Below are 14,006 nucleotides of genomic sequence, written 5' to 3' on the forward strand. Positions count from 1 at the left end.
GGGGGGGCGTGTCCGAAAGGCTCCTGAGAATTGGGTGGGGGGCCAAGGCCGGGGCCCGGGCTGTACGGGTCTCCCGGCTAGTGTCGGGACCCTGCAACGTGCCGCACACACGCGCGATCAGTGGTCACTGCGGAAACCCATCCGCACCTGCCTGGGGTCCTCCCGAGCACGTCTCTCTAGTTTCGTTTGCTACGTAAGTGACTAGAAACCAGCACCAATTCCAGGTCTCCTTGGTGGTTTTCTTGAATGTGACCAAGGAGCGGTTTCCCCAAAGCGAGACTGCCCTAGGACTGCCATCTAATGAATAAATGCTGCGGAGACCAGGTTCTCAAAGGAGAAACAGCCCAGCAATGGCTGGAGAAAGGAGTTTGAAATACGTGGACTTTTAAAAATAGTGATTGGACCACGTGTCGTCTGTGATGTGGTCCGGTTTCATGACTCAGGCTAATTGATGTCAATAATAAATAAAAAAGAAGATGGCTAATAAAAGAGTTGTGAATTTCTAGATCGAGTGGAAGTGTTTGTCTCATAAACAATCAGGCTGTCTGGTAAGAGGGGAATTGTTATAAAGGAAAGGTAGGTTTCTTTTTTTACTCTAATTGTAAAAGATTTTCGCGTTACATTATGCATCCCATCGTTCGTAAATAATTTTTTAAATTAAGAACTGAAGACAAATCAGAAGCTATCACGATGGAAACCTAGCCCTTTTCTCCCCTATATTTATTTCCTAGATCATTTTTCCCCTTGGAAATTTTTAGCTCAATTCAGTGAGTCAGTTGTATAGAAGGGAAATAAATCTTTTTTTTCTTTTTTAGTTAAGAAGTTATTCATATGGGATTTGTTTTTGTTTAACTGAAATTCAACTTAATTTTCAAATAAAGTGTTCCAGTTTTAGATGTTTCTTGACATTAGCAAAGGAAGAAACATATTAAAATCTTTAAAAAGAAACTCAAATTTAGCATGTATCATTTAAAAATAAGGTATTATATGTGAATAATTAAAATTTAGTTTACTAATTTTAAAATATTTCTTCAGAGGGTTCCCTGCATGAGGTTGATCTTGATGCCTACAGATCCATTCTGCACCTGAATATAAAGGAATATCAATATTATATTCTCATCATATTTAGTGTTCAGAATTTTTTAATACATACTTGTAAATTAAGACAAAAGTTTAGAGCTGATTTTTAAAAGGTGAATGCTAATATAAGCATCTTTACTACACAATATATTTCAAGTATTAGTAATAAAAATGCCCATTGAGTTGTCCCTGAGAACATAAGGAGGTTTATGGAATAAAGAGAGATGTATAGTTATTTATATTGTAGAGTTTTTTTTTTAACCAAAATGATTTTTCATTTGTGAATTCTTTAAATGTTTGTGTTTTACTAAAGTAGGAAATAAATAAGATTAAGTTATTTTAGACAGTGAAGTTGGATACTTACTATCATAGAGCTTAATATTGAGAAAAAGGTGAAAATTTAGATTGCTTTTCAGCTCTAAGTTGATCACGTAGACAATGAAGATGATTTCTATTTTCTTCAAGGATTACATCCTACATATCAAAGTCAAACTTATTTTTTCAACCTTGCAAATAAAATTATGTAGTAAAACGTTAATTGGAGCCTTTGCCTTTATAATAGCACCAACAATGCATCACACATTTTGTTTTATGCAATTTTCCCCAGGTGTCTTATAAATTTCCCTTCATTTGGAGCTGAAACTGGTTGCTCACTTTCACTTTTTAAAAACTGTTTACTTGAAAACTTTTATTCCAAAATATTCTGCTAAATGTACCAGACGCCTCCAAAATGTAATATGTACCAAGTGAAAATGTGAGAAACGGCACAGATGACAATTGATAAGTATTCTGAGTACACAATACGCTGTGGTATATTTCCAGAAAGTAATGTCATTCAAAGCAAAAGTGAATAAACCACAGTCACATACAACATAGGCAAATCTTTGAAACACAACTTTAAATTTAAAAAAATGCAAGTTCTGAAAAATAGCACATGACACCATTTTGATAAAGTTTTAAAAGCAAGGACAACAAAAAACATGTGGCAATTTTTTTAAGTAAGATAATTAAATACACAATGAAGTGTTTTTGTTTTACATTTGCTTTGGCAAGAGGATTAATAAAGAACACAAAACGTAGGATCCTGGTTACCTCTGGAATGGAGGTTCTCTGGGAGAACCATAGACACATGCAATGTTCTCAGAACTATGTTCATTCTCAGGTTGGGTGGTGAATTTACAGATCTCCACTTTATAATTATGCTTTATAACTAAGGCATATATTACACACATTTTTGTATGTATAAACTATTAATGAAGATGACAAAAATATGGGAGAGAGTCACAAAAGAGATCATCTCAGTTTTCCAATATGATTCTTTCAGATTCCAAGTTGTTTTATATAAACAGAAGAATTAAAGGACCATTAAAATGACGAAGTTAATCAAGGTCTGATCCTTCAGGACACACTTCAAAAGAATGTGTAGCCATAACCTATCAATGGAATTCAAGACAAAAATAAATCATGAAATAAAAACTGTAGAAGCATTCACAGGTAATCAGGTTTATTAATTAAGAGTGCAGTATGTAAACTGTCTGGCAGTTCCCTATAAGATTAAACATGCACCCAACTTATGATCTAGCAATTCCTCCCCTAGCTATTTAACCAAGAGAAATGAAAATAGGTCCTCAAAAAGACCTCTGTGGGAATGTTGGTAGCTGCTTTATTCATCATAGCAACAAACTGGAGACAACCCAAATGTACATCAAAGAAGAATGAATAAAGAAATCACGATATATCCATTCGATCCAATATTGCTTAACAATAAAAAGGAACAAACTATTAATACATAGAAAAACATGGAGGAGCCTCAAAAGCATAATGCATAAGCCAGGCACAAAAAAAGTGCATATTGCATTAGTTCAGATGACGTTCAACAGCAGGCAAAACTGATCTAAGAGATAAAAATCAGAATCATAGTGGCCTTCGGTGGCGGGCAGCAGGGTTGTGGATGATTAGGAAGATGCATAAAGAACTTCCTAAGGTTATGGCAACGCTCCGTGTCTTGACTGGGGTATTGGCCATGGTAGTGCATGCATTCATCAAAAACACATATTAACTGGACACTTAAGATGGATGCGTTTCATTGTGTGTAATTATATCTGAATTTTTTAAGTTGTAACGAGTATATTGTGTAACTTAGAAATTTTGTGGCTGTTCTTAAAAAAATTAGCACAATGCTTTCCATTTTTGCTATTATGTGAGTTAGCAGAGATGCTCATCTCCAACCTTCAAGCCCACAGCTGTCTCTACAGAAATACACTTTCAGAGGTCCATCTGCCTAAGGTCCCCTGCAAAGGGCTTTAGCTCTGGTAGGCACCAAAGGGTCTCCACAAAACAATTCAGGGCAGGAAAGTTACTAGTGATCTCTAGTTGGTTCAACTCCCTGCATGGTCAAGGCAATGTGAGTCCCAGTCTCCTTGAGATCTGTCTACACTCAACTTGAGATTTTCTATTTTATATTTGCACAGATATCCAGCTCACAGGGCCATAAATGCTACTTTAAAAGCAATGTGGAGGCTTCAGAGAGAATTTGGACAGAGACAAGCTGGGACATCTTTTGCTGACAATTTCCAGAACCACATTCATAAAATATCAGTTAAGGGAAGTTCCTGGGCCAGGAGTGATACGCACCCTTGGAATCATCATAGATTCAAGGTAGAGATTGGAAGGCTTCTGTCCCTGCTCCAGCACCCTGAGCATAACCTTCTACGGACTGGCCCTGACCTATCTCCAACCTGATGGTAGACATGTTCAATACCCCACACGGTAGTCTGGGAAAATAAACAACACCAGGAGCACGGTAACGGTCTCATCTTCTTCATTTGTCATTTGTTGTGGTTGGTCTCTGAAATGTATGTACCATCTTTACCCCCTCTGTGTAATTAACACATGTAATTAACACATACCAATAGTAAGGCTCCCTGCCTGGCAGAGATTGCAAAAGATGCTTCTTTGGTTTTGAAATGCACCATAGAAGTACCTGAAAAGTAGGATTAAATCAAAATTTCTGTTCCCTCTGATTAATACCACCAGCTCTGAGACGTTTTATCAGCAGCACACCAGGAGGAGAAAAGCTTCTCTGCCTGCCCTGCCCTCTCTCTGGTGCTCTGTGACTCTGTGCATATCGGTTGGCCTCTGTGTTTTCTCCTCTGTGAAATGATCATGTTGGAGTAGATCTTTTGGCTTCGGCAATGCCATGATCTCTCTGTCTTTTAATTGAGAGTGGTACCTTAGTATCACTATACTTTAACTGAATGGTATCTTATACTTTAACTGCATGTCTCCTACCTTTGCCTTCTCTGTCAAGTAATTAATAGTCCATAAATCAATGTGTAGGCAAAAGAAGCCAGGCTCAGGGAATAACTGCTTCCTAATTTGTTTCACTAATGCAGATGTTTCACACATTAGGTTTCTTTTTCTTTTCTTTTCTTTTTCTTTTTTTTTTTGTAAAGATTTTATCATTTATTTATTAGAAGAGGGGGGACCAGAGGGAAACAGAATCTCAAACAGACTCCACACACTGAGCACAGAGCCCAGCGCCAAGGATCTCAGCAACCCTGAGATCCTGACCTGAGCGGAAATCAAGAGTCCGGGGCTTAACCTAACTGAGCCACCTAGCCTCCCCCACACATTAGGGTTTCTTACAGTAGAACACATTTTTTAGCACTTCAAAATTCTCATAAATATTCTTCTAAGAATACCGTATGGAGAGACAAACAGATACGTCACCACGATAGGTACAGGAGACCAGAGGTGATCCACAAAAGGAATAATCTCCCAAATGATAATTGTAAATGTTCCTGCAAAATGTCCTTTTTGGGATATTAAGTTCCAGTGGAAACCTTATTCTGTAGGATATATTTGTACATTTCTTCAGGTTTTTGTTTTTGTTTTTGTTTTGGTTCTTGTTTTTTTTTTTTTGTTTTTTTGCTTTTTGTTGTTTTTTGGGTTTTTTGTTTTGTTTTGTTTTGTTTTGTTTTAGCAACATCAATGTATCTGTCTCTTTACTAGCAGCAAACTCTGTTTCTTGGCTCAAGGACACACTGCAAATAAGTGAGATCTTAAAGTTATGCAGATGTCTATGCTCTGCAGTGTGGGGACAACCTCAGGAGAAATCGAGTTGTTTACATTTGTCCTTGGAGGACCATTGATCAACAATAGAACTGAATACTGACTGACACAGGGGCAGAAGTAAGAAAGGGTTGGTTGCTATATCCCATGAGGGATGATTAAGACATATAGACATTAAGAGAAGTCTTACATGACTTCTGGTTTTACATACCTGGAAAATGATTATTAGACTTGACCCAGGTAACTCCAATGTGCAGAGCTAGACTAATGGGAAGGAAAACAGATTTCAGTTCTTTTTGAGAATGTTTCTTCCTTTCCAATAGAAACAAATAACCAGCATTATCTTGCAGCCTCCCTCTGCTTGGAGCACTGCCTTGTATGGGAAGGAACTCTGCATTATAGGGATGTTCATATAGAGACTGGATCCACACCTACTGGGGAAATTGTCCGAAAAGTACTAGATTAATTGAGAGGATGACAGGTGATATCTGAGGTCCCTGGATATTTAAATATTTAATTTTTAATATTTAAATTCTACTTCTACGCTTGGATTATTATGTCTGATAGCCACTGAAGGAGCCTAGCTTTGCCTTAAATGAATAAGGATGTGCTTCAAAGTTGAAGATGTATTAACTTAATACGATGCTGAATTTATCTTATAGAAACCCTGTTGAGATAGCTCAACAAAGAAAGAGGTCCAAGGCCCAGTGCCAACATGCTAAAAAGTCAAGTTAGGAGGTTGGGGATTGCTTTTAAACCAGCCACAATGTGGGAGATGGTTGAGCCAGATACGAGCCAGGAGGAGGTTAAGATAATGGTGTGCTGGTGTACTAGTGTCAAATGTTTGACGTTAGGCTGGGGGAGGGGGCCTGATTTGTAGAGCATGTCAATTTCCTCTGTGCAACTATTCCACCCAGGCTAATTTAAGCTACCAGTGTGAGGTCACTGAGTACGGATTTCAGAGGGGATGTACACCTGTGTTTTGTGAGACTCTATGATCCTGGCTCCAGTACATCACTTGGGCAAGATATCTGAGAACCTTGTGTTACCTCTGTAACAAGTTAAATATGTATTCAGTAAGAAACTTAAAAGCAACACAGTACAAAAATGGCAATAGCTATAAACAGGAAATTCACAAAAGAAACCAGAACAGCCGATAAGTGTGAAAAATATATTCCGTAACCTGGTTGGCCGAATTAAGAATTGGACAATACCAACTGTTCACAGGGATGGATGGGGGAATTGAATTCTTTTTTTTTTTTAAGATTTTATTTATTTATTTGACAGAGAGAGAGACAGCCAGCAAGAGAGGGAACACAAGCAGGGGGGTGGGAGAGGAAGAAGCAGGCTCCCAGCGGAGGAGCCTGATGTGGGGCTTGATCCCAGGACTCCGGGATCATGCCCTGAGCCAAAGGCAGACGCCTAATGACTGAGCCACCCAGGCACCCCGGAATTAAATTCTTATTCACTGCTACTGGGAAAATAAGTTAGTGAATACAATTTGGAGAGCAATGTGGCAATATCCATTAGGCTAAAGATGTACCTACCCTACAACTCAGCAATTCTACTCATAAATTATGAGTAGACCCTAAAATCTCTTGACATTTACACCAGAAGACACATATGAGAATGTTAATTGGAACATTGTTTTCAGCTGTAAAATACTAGAAACAATCTAATTGTCCCTCAGTGGAAGGATGAATAATGGTGCGTTATTCATACAATAGGATACTATACAGAGGTTAAGATGAATGAACTAGATCTAAGTGAATCAACATAGATAAATTTAACAACCAATATTGTGTAAAAGAGCAATTCACAAAAGTAATATAACCACATGTTACTGTTTATATGACTATTAACACAAAACAATACCATATATAGTTTAAAGAAATACATATATGTAGCATAAGTATAAATATGCATGGAATTAATAAACAACAACTTTAGACATTATCTCTGGGAATAAGGGGAGAAGAAAAGAATAGAATAATTTTAACTGTATTGGTAATACTTTATTTCTTGAAAAGATGAAAGAAATTTAAAACAAATGGGGCAAAATATTAGTATCTATTCAACCTGGATAATGGGTACATGCGTGTTCAACTATTTTCTGTATTTTCTCTATGTTCGAGCTATTTTATGATTTTTTGTCCTTTTTTAAATAATTTTTTTTAATTTTAGAACAGTTTTAGATTTACAGATTAATGAAAAGAAATAGCCCAGAGGTTTCATGTATACCCCAAACCTAGTTTCCCTTATTAACATCTTATGTTAATACGACACTTTTGTCACAATTGATGAGCCAATATTGATGTATTATTGTGATTCACTGAAGTCCATACTTTATTTAGATTTTTCTCGGTTTTCCCCTAATGTCTATTTCCTGTTCTAAGACCCCATCAAGCGTCCCACATCATATTTAGATATCGTATGTCCTTGGACTTGTCTTGGCCATGATAGCTTCTTCAGTTTCCCTTGTTGCTGGTGACCTAACAGCTTTGAGAAGTACTGCTCAGGTATTTTGTAGAATGTCTCTCAACTGGAATTTGGTGTTTTTCTCATGAGTAGACTGGACTCGTGTTTTGGGGAAGAAAACCATGGGAGGAAAATGTTCACATCAAATCTTATCAAGCATACATACTGACTTGTCACTGTTGATGTGGACCATGACCACCTGGCTGAGGTCGTGTTTCTCAGATTTTTCTGCTGCAGACTGACTCTTTCTCCCCTCTCTTTCCATACTATCCTCTTTGAAAGAAAGTCACTGTGCTTAAGGAGTAGGGAGTTTTCTTCCCCCCTCCTTCAGGGTGAAGTACCTCCATAAATTATTGGAGTTCTTCTGCGTGGGGGATTTGTCCGTTCTCCCCATTTATTTATTTCTTGAACCATTATTTCTCTATTGGTATGGACTCGTATATGTATTTCATATTTGGGGTTGTAATCCACTATTACTTGGTTTTGTTCAACTTGTTCTAGGTTTGGCTATGGGGGACTCCTTTGACATATCCCCATCATTGAATTTGTTGGTTCTCAGGGATCCCCCCCCAAGTCTTCCTTATTTTCCTGGCACTATAAGATTTTCCAGGTTTATCTTATCCTATTTTATCTGTCCCAATCCTGGAATCAGTCATTTCCCCCAAGAGCTCTTGTTCCTTCCAATAGAGAATCCTATTAGAAACCAAAATCTGGGTACTAGGCATGCTTGTTGCTTCTAAGCCCCCTTAGCTAGCAGAACAAGGAAACACGTGTGTATAGTAATGGGTATTTACACATATCCATATCTATATTAAAGAAAACATAGTCACATACTGGAGGCCCATACCCAGTCCCCAGCTCTAACCCATTAGCACATGGGTCATTCTGACCTTCTCCCCTGGCTCTCACTCCAACAGTGAGAAACCTGGCTCTCACCATCTGCCATCCATTTACTTATTGGTCCATTTATAATTTTTTTTAAAAAAGAAAAAGGAAAACTATAGGGCAATGCTTCAACTTACTACATGATCCAGACCAAAAGTGCAGACTATTCACAGAGTGGACATTGGCCAGAAGAAGACATTTCATGTCATGATCCATTGACAGCCCAGACCTCCCTTTGGTGCCTTGTACCCTCCCAGTGGGCACTCATGGAGACACGGGCAAAATGTCCTTCAAAATAAGTCCCTGAAGCCTGTATAGGAAAAATGAAGACCACCAAAGTACACCTGGAGGGGCGCTTGAAGAAATTAGCCAAAGAGAGTCATGGGATACAAGCTAAGGAGAAAATGAAGATCGGAAACATTCAGTTTCAGCAGTAGTTCCTAATCTCCTCTGAGTAATAGATCCCTTCAAGACTCAGAAGAGGGCCATGGACCCTAAACGCAGGAAAGTGTTCACATAGATTAAGAGTATGAAAAAATTGTCCCATGGTGGGGGCAACCTCCCCTCTAAACCCATTCTTGGTCTTCAGGTGAGGAAACCTTGTGTATATAATATGAAAATCAAGTTTGTCTGTTTGCCTGTCTGTCGGTGGGGAGGGGGGAGCATGTGGGCTCGGGGTGAAGGGTACCTCGTTTGAATGAGGCTATTTTCAGGGTGGGCAAAGCCCTTGCCTTCCAGGTGTGGGCCGAGGATCTGTTCACTGGAAGCTGCCAGTTCACTTTTATAATTACCTCTATTTATGGAAATAATAAATATTTTTTTCTTTTAAAGTCAATCTAAGAGGTGTTGTTTTTTAAAATCAGTTTAAAGAAACCTATGAAGTGACATTTTGGGACAGTAGGGGACTGAGGCCCTGATGTAGGTGCAAAGAGAGATGTCTTGAGTATAATGAAAAGTTCACATACTTTGGAGCCAGAAGGGTCTGGATTCAAACCCTCTCTTTGCCAACTGCCAGCTAAGTGATCTTGGGTAAGTGAAACTTTTCCCATCTGTAGAATGGCAGTGATAGGGGCGTCTGGGTGGCTCAGTCTGTTGAGCATGACTCTTGGTTTCAGCACTGGTCATGATCTCGGAGTTGTGGGATCAAGCCCCGCATCACACTCCATCCTGAGCGGGGAATCTGCTTGAGATTCTCTCTCTCCCTCTTCCACTGCCCCTCCCCCCAAATGCTCTTTCTCTCCAAATAAATAAATAAATAAATAATCTTTTTAAAAAAAAAAAGAATGGCAACAATAAATCTGGCATGCAGGGCAGTTTCTTGTACCAGTTATATCCGAATCAGCTGAAGTGCTTGTAAAACAGAACCTGCCAGGCTGCTACCCAAAACTTTTTTTTTATCATACAGAATCCTAAAGGAAAAAACCTAGAAATCTGCATTTGAACAAGGACCCTCAATGATTTTTATGATGTTTTTGTGCTTTGGGGAGGATGAAATGAGCTAACATAGGTACTCGGGAACAGGAAGGACACTGTTGCTTTGGACAGCCCAGCATCTGAACATCATCTCTTTAGAAGGGGATCCCAAGGGCCCTGCCCATGATTGTCATGGATGGCTGTGCAGGTTGTACACTGCACTCAAGTCTAGTAATTAGCACCTCGGAACTGTGCAAAGCATAAAGTGCATGGTCATACATGCCCTCCTTCTTAGAAGGAGCTCAGCTGATCTAGACCCCCTTTTTTGAGTCTGTTTTCCCAGGCTTCCTTATAATCCTCAGCTACACAACAGCCTTCCAGTGAATTCCTTCCCTGATCAGTGGGCCTGGAGTTGGATTTTGTTCTTTGTGATCAAGACACTTGACAGGGTGAGTGACCAATGACTGCTTTGTTTCCTTCCATCGAGGAGGGTTCCTCAGTGGTGTTCCTGGGATTGGGAAGAGTACTCTAGTGCCTACCCTGGTGGGGAATTAAAGTAGGTAAAGATATGATCAGTTCCCCCACCCAAGCTCTTTCTGCTTCAATCTGTTTTACAGATGGGATTTTGGCTCAATAGTTCATTTGGAAAGAATAATTCTACTACTAAAAAAAAAAAAGTTTGAAAACTGCCTGATAGGAGACTGTGTGGTGTAGATAGCAAGGAGGGGAGAGTGAGGGCTAAGGAGGTAGGAGCCTCAGGTCAGTGGAGGCTGAGGCTGAGCTCTGGGGTCTGTAGGTCTCCCTAAAACCAGAGCAGCCGAGGCCCTCATTTCAGAAGTAAAAAAAAAAAAAAAGGTACCGGTAGGTGCTAAGTCCCATTACCTGAGTAGGGGACATTTTAGAGGTCTCTCAAAAGTTGCCCTCCCCTGCGAAGATGGATGGTGTCCTCTTATGAGAAGAAAAAAGGGGTGCTGATGTGACAGGATCACCATGTCACTCAGAAGTCCCCTGACCTCAGGAGGAGGGGAAAGGAGGGAACACCTGAAGAATCCCCAAAGACCACAGCCAAGAAAAAGTCACCAAAGTCATTACTAAGGGACCAAAGGGAGAAGGGCGCGTGGTACTTTCCTTTGCCATGGGGTCACTGGCTGAGGGGTGTGAGGGTGAAGAAAGATAAAGGGGTTTGGACATTTCCCAAAGGAACCAGAACTCTTTCCCCAAATCTACAGCACTTGGAACATAAAAATAGAGATGTTTCCTTGCTCTCCAAAATTTGACATTTGCAACAGAGGTATTAAATTTTCATTGCACATTTCCTCTTGGTTCATAACTAAGACAGTAGCAAAAATTCCTGCAACAAAAAATGATATGTTGAATATTCTTACAAATATCATCCCATTCACCTGCTTATCAAGGATCAGCTGCCACTGGGCTGCTGCTGGGTTTTTGCTTTTTAGTGGGCCATAGACACAGAGGGCTGTGTTGGGCTTACTTTTACTGTTGTATGCCGGCCTCTTCTCTTGTTTTACTAATCTGTTCTCTTTTATCCCTATACCCCCCTCCCATTCCCCTCCTTAACCTCTTTATTATCCTAAAAGTAGGCAGGTAGTTTTAAATTTTGTATGTAATATAAAAGCCAGGTTACAGAGAAAGACCCACAACAATATAAGGGCACAGTAGCATTTGATGGGGGGAACATTTGATGAAAGTTGTGGCCCCTCTCCCTGGAAAAAATCTGCCTCTATTCAAACATTTGACTTTTGCAACTTTCTAAGGTTCAGGGACCCCCTAAGTCCCTCCATGGGTATTCTTTGAACCCCAAGTTTATTACCCGTGTGTTATAAGAGCATGGTGAGAAATAGCAAAGTACGTGGAATGCAGATTCTTTACAATGGACTGTACCTTTTATTATTTTCAAAATTATAAAAATAAGTTGTAGTGGAATAAACAAATTGCAGTAAAATAGAAATGCTACATCAACGAATGGACAACGTTTATTTCTATTTAGTGCAACATAAATATTGCTTGGATATATATTCTTCTGGAAGAGGAAGAAAAGAATTTACCTCTGTTGAGTGCTCACTTTCAGCTGGGGCATTGTGTCTGATGTACTCTTTCCTTTCCTTAACCCACAGAGGTGGTCATTGTTTTCATGGTCGTTTTCACAGATGGAGAAACTTGAAGTGTAAGGAGAGGACAAAGTTTCCCAAGACGGTACAACTGGTAATGTTGAGTGTTAAAAATTCTGCCTTAAACACAGACAAGGAGGACATTTTTTAAAATACACTATTTACAGGGGCTCCTGGATGACTCAGTCAGTTGGGCAACCAAGTCTTGATTTCAGCTCAAGTCATGATCTCAGCATCATGGGACCAAGCCCCACATGGGACTCTGCACTGAGCATAGATCCTGCTTAAGATTCTCCCTCTCTCCCTCTCTCTCTTCCCCTGCACCTCCCCCCTCCTGCTCTCTCTCTCTCTCTCTCTCTATTTCTTTCTCTCTAAAAAAAAAAGTCAGTTAAGTGTCCAACTCTTGGTTTCGGCTCGGGTCATGATCTTGGGCTCCATGCCCACATCTCCATGCTCATCCAGGAGTCTGCTTGAAACTCTCTCTCCCTCGGCCCCACCTCTCTCTCTCTCTCAAATAAATAAATCTTAAAAAAAAAAGTCAAATACATTATTTACAAAAATGAATTTATTTAGCAAAATGGAGTTAATGTTTTTCCACGGGGGCACTCAAATTCTGCCTTATTAAAGTAACATTTAAAATCAGTGGAATTAGCGTTTCCTGTGCCTCACACGATTATACCATTGGGTTCCTTTGTCTCATTTTCTTGGGTTTTTACTTGGAAAGGTATTTTTAAAAAAGCCCTAGTGTATCTACAATATGTCATACCTTAAAGAAGAAAACGCCCCCTTGAACACTACTCACTCATTCACTCCACAAAACCTTGCTTGCATGTCTCAGGAAGGAGCAGCCCTGGTTCCCAGACGTGGAACCAGCTTCCCCTTCCTCATAGCCTCCCACCCTTTCTTTGCCATCTGCACCCTTGCAAATGATTTGTAGGGAGTTTGTGTCACTTTTTTTTTTTTAACCAATGTTACTTAGGGGTGTGTGTATACATAGGAAGCATACAGTACATGTCTGCTAAAGTTAGTTAAACTCCTACCTTTTTAATTGGGAACATTTTCATTTTTTTAAAAGGGGGTGCCTGAGTGCCTCAGTCAGTTAAGCATCTGCCTTCAGCTCAGGTCATGATCCCAGGGTCCTGGGATTGAGCCCCACATCAGGCTCCCTGCTCAGCAGGGGAGCCTGCTTCTCCCTCTCCCTCTGCCTCTCTCCCCAGCTTGTGCTCGCTCTCTCTCAAATAAATAAAATCTTTTATTTATGTGTGTGAGAGAGAGAGAGCATGAGCAGGGGAGGGGTAGAGGGAGAAGCAAGCTCCCCACTGAGCAGGGAACCCAATACGGGACTCGATCCCAGGAGCCTGAGATCATGACCTGAACTGAAGGCAGATGCTTAACCGACTGAGCCACCCAGACATCCCTAATTAGGAACATTTTTAATGCAAAGAAATAAGAAGAAAATTTTAAAGAGACACATTATTCATGTGCCAGAATTTGCAGCAAATAATAACATTTTCTCATTTATGCTTTAGATCTTTGTTTGCTTTAAAGAAATAAAATTTACAGATGGTTTTACTCTGGTTTCATTCTCCTCCTGCCCACTGCAGAGAAAACCATGACCATTATTTTGGCATGTATCCTCCTGATCTATATTTTTATACTTTCGCTGCACATAATCCTTAGTATTAATTTACATGACTTAAAAATTTTACATATTCTGGACCTTGCTGCTTAAACTTAATATGTGTTTTCGAGATCTATTCATGCGGATGCTATAGGTCTCCTTGATTTCTTCATTATTATGTAATATTCCAGAATTTGAATACACTGTGTTTCAATTATGCATTCCTAAGCCAGAGACATTTACAGGCTTCCTGTCCAACTCTTCACTATGACAAACAACGCTGTAATGAACATTTTTTTTACAACTTAGGTAATTTTTTGTACCAA

General features: G+C 39.6%; 1 long non-coding RNA gene across 1 annotated transcript; it reads left to right on the plus strand.

Annotated features, from left to right (window-relative positions):
- Positions 1–55: 55 nt before the first annotated feature.
- On the plus strand, positions 56–3,870 carry LOC117803779. The gene is made up of 3 exons (XR_004627863.1): positions 56–576; positions 2,405–2,574; positions 3,552–3,870. It is a non-coding gene; the product is annotated as an uncharacterized LOC117803779 (long non-coding RNA).
- The last annotated feature ends 10,136 nt before the right edge of the window (positions 3,871–14,006 follow it).

Source organism: Ailuropoda melanoleuca, chromosome 9 (genome assembly GCF_002007445.2).
Source record: "Ailuropoda melanoleuca isolate Jingjing chromosome 9, ASM200744v2, whole genome shotgun sequence".
Classification (NCBI taxonomy): Eukaryota; Metazoa; Chordata; class Mammalia; order Carnivora; family Ursidae; genus Ailuropoda; species Ailuropoda melanoleuca.